The 10,885-nt window shown below is 43.5% G+C and overlaps 2 non-coding genes across 2 annotated transcripts; both read left to right on the forward strand.

Annotated features, from left to right (window-relative positions):
- The first annotated feature begins 8,912 nt into the window (after positions 1–8,912).
- TRNAH-GUG (transfer RNA histidin (anticodon GUG)) lies at positions 8,913–8,984 on the forward strand. Its single transcript has one exon. It is a non-coding gene; the product is annotated as a tRNA-His (tRNA).
- A 1,488-nt stretch (positions 8,985–10,472) lies between these two features.
- Positions 10,473–10,554, forward strand: TRNAS-AGA (transfer RNA serine (anticodon AGA)). The gene has a single exon. It is a non-coding gene; the product is annotated as a tRNA-Ser (tRNA).
- The last annotated feature ends 331 nt before the right edge of the window (positions 10,555–10,885 follow it).

Consider the following 10,885-nt stretch of genomic DNA (forward strand, 5'->3'; position numbering starts at 1 on the left):
CGTCGGTGGGTGTGTCTGAGAAATACACCCCCCGTATAGTGATTGCGCGACATGGAGCCCGTGAGTCCGGGCGTACTCTAAGTAATTATCGACAATTTCGTGATCACGAAGGAGAACCCTGATAAAATAAAAATAAGGCATAGAAAATGTGAACATGTCAAAAAATGTGAAAAAGGGACAGAGTAAACCTCCGTGATCCGTTTTAAATATAACTCAGATACCAAAGGGTAATTGAGACTACGGATATTTCCAAAAGCATGCAAAGGGTAGTCATGCATCCAATCCACAACATGCCGACGTGTTAAGTGATGCATAGAAAGGCAATGAGCACGTTTTACAATACATAAATCCTATTGCAAAATTCAAATGTACACGATAAGTAAAGTACATATTTCATCGCAAGACTCCTGTAAGTTTTTTCACACTACTTGGTAGGGCATTGAAACAAAACATGAGTTTTAAAACACGTCAAATCATTGGTAGAGGTCAAAAATGCAGTGTGAACATCATGGTTTGATATGAGAAAGAAATGACACAGTGAATGCAGTATCATTAGTGGCAAATTGTCATCACTCATATGAACTGATAGTGTATAATGTGACAGTTATGTCAAAAACCCATAGTAACCTCATGTGGCCCCATTGAGAGATACCATCCGTAAGGGTGGTATCATAGGACATTATAGAGGGGTCTAATGCAGTGTCGACTACAGATGGGAACAAGAATACAGATAATATCATAGTAACATATGCAGGCAATGGGTACAGGGGTTCAGTCCCCCAGGAAGAATTGCATCTCCTGGTCAAAGTTTAATCCCTGAGACACGGTACGAAGGCGGAGGATCCATGTAGCCTCTAAGCGCCTTAGTTTAAGTTCTCTGTTACCGCCCCGTACACCAATAGGGACAGAGTCTATCCCAAAGAACGAGACTTGTTTGTCCATAGACTGTTCCCCGCACGCAGCCGCGTGTAGAGCAACCGGATATCTAGGATCCTGTTTGTGTATCGCTCTTATGTGTTCTGCTATCCTTTCTTTGAGCGGGCGGATGGTACTCCCCACATAGATTTTTCCGCATTTGCACTCGATAATGTATACTACATATCGTGTAGTGCAATTAATGTTAGTTCTGATGATGTAGGCGTTGCCCTTGGTGTCATGGAATTCTGTTGTTTTGTGTTTGGCCCACCGGCACATAGAGCAGAACCCGCATTTGTAGAAGCCAATGTTGCGTTTGGTCAGCCAGTTATCGTCTGTGTTGCTTCGTGGGATTGTGGGGCTGAGTCTGTTCCTCAGAGTTCTGCCCCTCCTGTAGGTGATCTGGGGGTGTTCCCCCACGTAGTTCGAAATGTTCTTGTCCTTCTTGAGGATGTTCCAGTGTTTGCTGAAGGTTCTGCGTAGTGCTTGGTGGTGGTTGCTGTAGTCAGTGATCATGCGGATGGTTCCAAAATCGTCTGTCCTTTTGTTGTGTTTGTCCTTCAGGGTGTCTTCTCTTTTGATTTTCATGATCCTAGACGTTGCTGATTTGAGTAGGTCGTCGGGGTAGCCTCTTCTCTTGAAGCGTTCCTGCATACTCATGAGTGTGTTTTTAAAATCTTGGTCGTCACTGCAGTTTCTGCGAGCTCTTAGGAATTCTCCAAATGGTATGCTGCTGATCTGGTGGGATGGGTGAGCGCTGTTGGCATGCAGAATCGCATTGCACGCAGTACTCTTCCTGAAAAGTTTGCTGTTCAGTTTGTTATCAAGGATGTATATTTCCAGGTCCAGGAACTCAATCTTGTCCGGACTTGATGTCATGGTGAACTTCATGTCCCACGTGTTGTTATTGAGATGACTGTAGAATTCCAACAGATGTTCCTGTGTACCAGACCAAATCAGGAAACAGTCGTCGATGTATCTCCCCCAAAAGACTATATAGTCTATGAAACTAGCTCCTTTGGCGCCCCAGATGAGGTCGTTCTCCAGAGCGCCCATGAATAGTTTGGCGAACGAGGGGGAAAATTTCGAGCCCATGGCGACTCCTTTCGTTTGTCTGTACCATGCGTTGTTGAACATAAATGCATTGTTGTTCAAGATGAGTTCCATCATGGAGATAAGCATGTTAGTATGTTGCCACATGGTGGCTGGGCGTTTTTGTAGAATTTTGGTGACAACGTTAAGTCCAAGATCCGGTTTGATGCTGGTGTACAGGACTACCACATCCATAGTGACCAGGAGGTTGCCTGGTTGCCATTGTAGATCAGAGAGGATACTCAATATGTGCGTTGTGTCCTGAATGAAGGAAGGTAGGTTGCGTACCAAGGGCCCTAAAAACAGGTCAACATATTCCGCTAGTCTTTCCGTGGGACCCCCAATCCCGGAGATGATGGGGCGTCCAGGAGGGAAGGGGTGATCTTTGTGTACCTTGGGAAGGCTGTACAACCAAGGAAACGAGGGTTTGATTACTTTCAAGTAGAGATATTCGTCTTCATTGATTAGACCGCTTTCTTTCCAAGTGGTGAGAGATCTATTGATGTTGGTCGTAAGTTGTGCTGTTGGATTGTGGTCAAGGTGTTGGTAGCACGTATTGTCCTGTAATTGACCGAGAATTTCCTCATCATAGTCTTTTCGGTTCATAATAACGACGTTCCCTCCCTTGTCTGCTTCTCTTATTATGATGTCCTGGTCCTTGATGAGGCTGTTCATGGCTGCTCTTTCTCCTGTGGTTAGGTTGTCTTTATATTTAAAGGTACGTTTAGTGTCTCTTAGTACCAGTTTATCGATATCTTCCAAAACTCTTTTGTGGAAGTTGTCAATGGAGTTGCCTCCAGGTAATGTAGGGATCCATTTGGATTTGGATTTGAGCCCACTAACAATACTAAAGTCTGATTCGATGTTGAGTTCATCCAAAAGGGTGTCCATATCCTGAGGACTTCAACCCCTTTTCCAATACTGATGTGTGTAGACTTAAGATTGATCTGTTTAAATTCACTCGCAAATTGAAACTGAAAAAGCATTTCTCTAATAAGATCATGTCCAATAAAAGTCCTACCAACATCCCTACTGAGTTTGAACCTGATGTTTTGACCATTAATGATATTCAAGCCACACACCTCCTACTTTCTATTACGGACTTAGAACGAACTCCTCAGGATATGGACACCCTTTTGGATGAACTCAACATCGAATCAGACTTTAGTATTGTTAGTGGGCTCAAATCAAAATCCAAATGGATCGCTACATTACCTGGAGGCAACTCCATTGACAACTTCCACAAAAGAGTTTTGGAAGATATCGATAAACTGGAACTAAGAGACACTAAACGTACCTTTAAATATAAAGACAACCTAACCACAGGAGAAAGAGCAGCCATGAACAGCCTCATCAAGGACCAGGACATCATAATAAGAGAAGCAGACAAGGGAGGGAACGTCGTTATTATGAACCGAAAAGACTATGATGAGGAAATTCTCGGTCAATTACAGGACAATACGTGCTACCAACACCTTGACCACAATCCAACAGCACAACTTACGACCAACATCAATAGATCTCTCACCACTTGGAAAGAAAGCGGTCTAATCAATGAAGACGAATATCTCTACTTGAAAGTAATCAAACCCTCGTTTCCTTGGTTGTACACCCTTCCCAAGGTACACAAAGATCACCCCTTCCCTCCTGGACGACCCATCATCTCCGGGATTGGGGGTCCCACGGAAAGACTAGCGGAATACGTTGACCTGTTTTTAGGGCCCTTGGTAAGCAACCTACCTTCCTTCATTCAGGACACAAAGCACATATTGAGTATCCTCTCTGATCTACAATGCCAACCAGGCAACCTCCTAGTCACTATGGATGTGGTAGCCCTGTACACCAGCATCAAACCGGATCTTGGACTTAACGTTGTCACCAAAATTCTACAAAAACGCCCAGCCACCATGTGGCAACATACTAACATGCTTATCTCCATGATGGAACTCATCTTGAACAACAATGCATTTATGTTCAACAACGCATGGTACAGACAAACGAAAGGAGTCGCCATGGGCTCGAAATTTTCCCCCTCGTTCGCCAATCTATTCATGGGCGCTCTGGAGAACGACCTCATCTGGGGCGCCAAAGGAGCTAGTTTCATAGACTATATAGTCTTTTGGGGGAGATACATCGACGACTGTTTCCTGATTTGGTCTGGTACACAGGAACATCTGTTGGAATTCTACAGTCATCTCAATAACAACACGTGGGACATGAAGTTCACCATGACATCAAGTCCGGACAAGATTGAGTTCCTGGACCTGGAAATATACATCCTTGACAACAAACTGAACAGCAAACTTTTCAGGAAGAGTACTGCGTGCAATGCGATTCTGCATGCCAACAGCGCTCACCCATCCCACCAGATCAGCAGCATACCATTTAGAGAATTCCTAAGAGCTCGCAGAAACTGCAGTGACGACCAAGATTTGAAAAACACACTCATGAGTATGCAGGAACGCTTCAAGAGAAGAGGCTACCCCGACGACCTACTCAAATCAGCAACGTCTAGGATCATGAAAATCAAAAGAGAAGACACCCTGAAGGACAAACACAACAAAAGGACAGACGATCTTGGAACCATCCGCATGATCACTGACTACAGCAACCACCACCAAGCACTACGCAGAACCTTCAGCAAACACTGGAACATCCTCAAGAAGGACAAGAACATTTCGAACTACGTGGGGGAACACCCCCAGATCACCTACAGGAGGGGCAGAACTCTGAGGAACAGACTCAGCCCCACAATCCCACGAAGCAACACAGACGATAACTGGCTGACCAAACGCAACATTGGCTTCTACAAATGCGGGTTCTGCTCTATGTGCCGGTGGGCCAAACACAAAACAACAGAATTCCATGACACCAAGGGCAACGCCTACATCATCAGAACTAACATTAATTGCACTACACGATATGTAGTATACATTATCGAGTGCAAATGCGGAAAAATCTATGTGGGGAGTACCATCCGCCCGCTCAAAGAAAGGATAGCAGAACACATAAGAGCGATACACAAACAGGATCCTAGATATCCGGTTGCTCTACACGCGGCTGCGTGCGGGGAACAGTCTATGGACAAACAAGTCTCGTTCTTTGGGATAGACTCTGTCCCTATTGGTGTACGGGGCGGTAACAGAGAACTTAAACTAAGGCGCTTAGAGGCTACATGGATCCTCCGCCTTCGTACCGTGTCTCAGGGATTAAACTTTGACCAGGAGATGCAATTCTTCCTGGGGGACTGAACCCCTGTACCCATTGCCTGCATATGTTACTATGATATTATCTGTATTCTTGTTCCCATCTGTAGTCGACACTGCATTAGACCCCTCTATAATGTCCTATGATACCACCCTTACGGATGGTATCTCTCAATGGGGCCACATGAGGTTACTATTGGTTTTTGACATAACTGTCACATTATACACTATCAGTTCATATGAGTGATGACAATTTGCCACTAATGATACTGCATTCACTGTGTCATTTCTTTCTCATATCAAACCATGATGTTCACACTGCATTTTTGACCTCTACCAATGATTTGACGTGTTTTAAAACTCATGTTTTGTTTCAATGCCCTACCAAGTAGTGTGAAAAAACTTACAGGAGTCTTGCGATGAAATATGTACTTTACTTATCGTGTACATTTGAATTTTGCAATAGGATTTATGTATTGTAAAACGTGCTCATTGCCTTTCTATGCATCACTTAACACGCCGGCATGTTGTGGATTGGATGCATGACTACCCTTTGCATGCTTTTGGAAATATCCGTAGTCTCAATTACCCTTTGGTATCTGAGTTATATTTAAAACGGATCACGGAGGTTTACTCTGTCCCTTTTTCACATTTTTTGACATGTTCACATTTTCTATGCCTTATTTTTATTTTATCAGGGTTCTCCTTCTTGATCACGAAATTGTCGATAATTACTTAGAGTACGCCCGGACTCACGGGCTCCATGACGCGCAATCACTATACGGGGGTGTATTTCTCAGACACACCCACCGACGAGGTGTACTTGCCGTTCTAGTCTCTGACATACAGGCTCCTCGCCCTCCAATATAAAATCACTTCCGGGTCGGAACCACGTGTCCGTACCCGGAACCGCTGTGTGGGAGCACCCTCCCCGCTGACTGTTAACCTGATTTCGGGTAAGTGATCACCACTGGTGCACCCCTTATTCTGTGCCTCTCTCGGGTAAGACATTGCTCCGACCCCCACAGCATACCGACTGAGACCGCGCTGTTCGGTCTTCTATCTACTTACGACCGCAATCCCTTATCATTTACAGATTCCGCTGAAACCCAACGATCTCTCGCCTGCCACTACTGGACTTAATACCCTGATACTCCTACATCTTGATGTGAATGCTCGTTGTTATTGAGTGGCACTACGCACTCCAGGTTTTTGGAGCACTGTCTCCTTCGTTGAGGTGAGACTCTTCCAATTTTGCCATATTTTTGTACCCAAAGCGGCTTCTTTACCCTTCCTAGCCGCCACCCAGATTTAATGTGCCTTTGCAGTTTAACTTCTCCTCAGTACGTTTGGGTCACATATTTAGTACTTTTATGATGCTCCCTTTCCAGCACTCCCCTCACTACAATCCGTCCACTGGATCTGAAGCAACATCCTTTTACCAACCTATTACCTGGTCCCGAGCAAGGGCCGGGTCGGAAGTATCACCGGCTTAGCGGTGAGTCCTCATTCTTTCTCTTTTTATTGTGTCCACCTCTCTTTATTTGTATTTTCATTATTAATTTTAACTTATTCTAATTTTTGCCTGTATCTGTACCCTACAAATGAGGGTGCAGTGCTCCATTACAAGATTGTACTGGTCATAATACGTAGTCTTGCCCTTTTGTTTCCTTCCTCCTGTCCATGCTATAGACCTGTGGTCCTTCTTCTTCGCGTCACAGGTAGGAAACTCTGAGTATCCCGCCGCTCCTCTCCAGTAGATAGCGTGTTTTTGCACTGGATTTGTTCTTCCGTTTACCCATAGCCTGCCGAGGCAGTTTACCACCTCTTGAAGCAGACACGTAGAAGATAAAACCCACCCTTTGTTGTTGTACCACTGTCCCCATAGAACCGTTGTGATAAGAATTCTGTCGATCATTTCACGGGATACTCTCACCGCCATTCCCCTGTGATAGCAACACACACTTGACGCATGGTATGCACTTCACTCGCACTCCCTCACGCACCACTATATAGTCATTTCTGGTCCCTAACATATAGTTTTCTCACTATCACCATGTGTGGCACAGTGTGTTTCCACCTTGCTGTTTGCAACGAATCGAAAGAACTGTAATAATTAATCTGTTACACGTCCCCCACCTGCACTCACTCGCGCACTTACCAATCACCGGAACGTATTACAAATATATTTACGTAATATCGTGTGGACATCAGACCCCATGTTGTACTTTGTATCCTCCCCAGCCCTGATGAGTCGTGCAAGCACTGTTACAACTTGACGACGAAACACGTGTCGGCTGGCCATCCATACAATAAAAGAGGAGTCATCCAACAACCATTTCTTCCTCTGCTTCGACCACCTTTAATTGTTCCTTTATGTCCATTGAGGCATCCTTGTCTTTACTGTAATTTGGTGTGCAATTGGTATTTGTTCTTACTTTGTATTGCGTGTGCTCCGCACACACTTGGAGGGGTTTAGGGTCTTTGTCCCCTCACCTACTTGCACCCGGACCTACTTATCTTGTACACTAACGTGTGCTGTGCGCCTAGCATTTCCCTGTACCCTAAAAAACCCCTTCTCCTAGGTTTCACTTCAAATTATTATACCCTGGCTCTCTCAGTCATACCATTTATGCACTTGAAACTTACTTTACCAATAAAAGAAGCAAATAGAAAAATAAAACAAAGGTGCTTGCTGGATTAGGCAAACACACTTCATAAAACTGCATTTTCTTTTCTATTCTCCCCGTGTTACAAGCTTAACTGCTCCCTGTGTAATTTCTCTTAGCCTGCTGTCCCAGGAAGAGAACTTTATCTACAGGCTCTTTCCGTGTTTTTTTCCTAGTCTTTCTTTCCCTTTTCTTAGATTTGTAACTGTTCCTTTACGTGCTCTATTTAGGCGCCATTAATCTCATTTGAGCTCCTTGTACCTGCTGCTGTTTTCTCCATACCTCATACTGCCTTTTCCTTCTTTCTCTCTTTCTCTGAGGTTGGTGGCTACTTTCCAAAGCTTCTGATGCCCCAATGTTCCTTCATCTTGTTGTCAGACGTGAATTGGAAAAGCAACCAAATTAACAAGCCTTTACCACTCATACATGGCAGAGATTTATACTTTAATTCAATGAGCTAAGAAAAGCATGTTGTGGGGCCCCTACGAGCCATGGTGCTTGCTTCATCATAATTAGGCACGCAGTCATTAGCCACAGCTCTGATCATGGGTCACTGAGGTCAGTTTCAATAATTCCTCAAAAACCTAACCATGCAGTCCCCCCTAACTGTGTAGTTATCTTGCTTTACTGCTGTTTGTGTGATTAGCTGGGAGGAGCTCACGGCAGCATCCTCCCTATAAAAGTGTAGATGGACTTCTCCTTAACTCTTTCTTGCTTCACATACAGATGGCTTGAGGAGGTACAGGGGAGATGCAGGTCTAATAGACAGAATAGAAGATCTACGCCAGGTGTGTTTCTCTGCATTGGTGTCCCATCACAGGCCCACAAGTGTATGTGTGATCTTTGACTCCTGGCAGTTCACAAGCAGGAGGCCAGGAAACGGTTTCAGCCTATCAACCACTGAGGAGACAAAGCCTTTATATAAGGAATGAGGAAGCAATGAACACATTCAGCCTATCACAGGAGTTCCCTGAGTGTTCAGAATTATAAACTCTCCATGTCACTGTATGATATTGAGCCCAAGTAGCTTGCCGTGATAGTATAATGGTTAGTACTCTGCGTTGTGGCCGCAGCAACCTCGGTTCGAATCCGAGTCACGGCATTGTGGTTGGCAATGTCACAGCAGTTGGGTTTTTCTTTTACAGAATTACCAAATGTACCAGTTGTTTTTGTAAAATGTCTATTAAAAACAGATCCTTTAAAATATTTAAACGATCTAACGACAAATTATTTAAACACACATGATTGTAAGATGTAGCTATATTGTACCTACTGACATAAATTATCGTTCTTGAACCTATTTGCGGTGGGGGGAATGGAGCTCTCCCCCATGCCAATCAAAATGCAGTTGCAGTTGAGTGACCTGTGTTGTGGCTGTCTAGAGGGAATGCACAAATGTAGCTGTCTCGCAGCCCAATCCAGACGTCAATTGGAGACAGTTTTCAGGCAAATAGAGCAGTAAGTGCAGAGAAATGCTCACTCACTAAAAATGGCATATATAAAATAGTAAAGTTAAATCCAACCTCACCAGTAAATTGGATTTATCAATAAATAAATAAAGCTTCCCCTCTCTGATATGGAATTACCCCCCAAAAAGTATAAGGGAATTCCCAATGCTAACCTATGAGAGGGGCAGACCTCACTGTAGTGAAAAATGTAATAGACTGTTTGGTACTACCAGGACATGCAAACTACCACAGTACATGTCTTACCTTTTACTTACATAGCATGATGCCCCTAGGACTACCTAGGGCCTACCTTAGGGGTTAATTATGTGTAATAAAATTGGAGTTTAAGGCTTGGCAAGTAGTTTTATATGGCAAGTCGAAGTGGCAGTACACTGCAGCACAGGCACTGCAGTAGCAGGCTTGAGACAGGTTTGAAATGCTACTTCTTTGGGCGGCACAATCAGTCCCTGGGTATATGGTATACCACTTTACAAGGGGCTTTCAAGTCAATTAAATCTGTCAGTCAGGTATACTCCAATTACACACATGATTAGGGAAGAAGCACGTGCACTTCAGCACTGATTAGTAGCGATAAAGTGATCAGAGTCCTAAGGCCAACAAAAAGATACAGCAAAATGCGTAGGTGAAAAGCAATAAGGTAGGGTTGAGGCCACCTTAAGAATGCAAGGTCTAACAAAAACAAACTAAGAATAACATGAGTAAAACATCAGGTTTCTCTACGGCATTTGGTGAGACAAGTGTGCCTTCTTTTATCTTCCATAAATGCAATCTTTCCCTGACCCCTTTATTATTTAGCTCTTCAAGTAAAAAAGATAAAGCACTTACAAAGGAGCCTCAAATACTCAAAGATGGTAGACTTCTGTAATATGGGCCATAGACTAAAAGCAGCACGAAAACAGAGTGCAATAGAGTCCCAAAAACTTGAGTGCCACATGAGAGTATGCATGAAAGCCTATCCTTTTCCAAACTAGAGATATACTCATGCAATTTTTGTTTTTAGGAGATAATGTGCCTGCTGAAAAAAACATTATTTTAGAAAAGTGCATTGCAGAATACCAGGAATTTGCTGTGGGACACCTTGAAAACTTTCATACAGATTATTTGCACAAAACTTACAATCAGTTGTTGTGGCTGAGTGGTTAAGGCGATGGACTAGAAATCCATTGGGGTCTCCCTGCGCAGGTTTGAATCCTGCCAACAACGAGAAACTTTTTAACATCGGCTACAATTTCAGAAGTTAACCTTTAGAATTTCTTCCATGTCAGTTTTATAAATAGGTGGCTTATTTTGGTGTCACTATTGCCCTTTCACATATTTATTATAGCGACCCCTTTCATATCTTTGCTATAACTCTCGTCCTACATTAGCGCTGGTGCAAACACTTCAAATTATTATACCCTGGCTCTCTCAGTCATACCATTCATGCACTTGAAACTTACTTTACCAATAAAAGAAGCAAATAGAAAAATAAAACAAAAGTGCTTGCTGGATTAGGCAAACACACTTCATAAAACTGCATTTTCTTTTCTATTCT

Source organism: Lissotriton helveticus, chromosome 12 (genome assembly GCF_964261635.1).
Source record: "Lissotriton helveticus chromosome 12, aLisHel1.1, whole genome shotgun sequence".
Classification (NCBI taxonomy): Eukaryota; Metazoa; Chordata; class Amphibia; order Caudata; family Salamandridae; genus Lissotriton; species Lissotriton helveticus.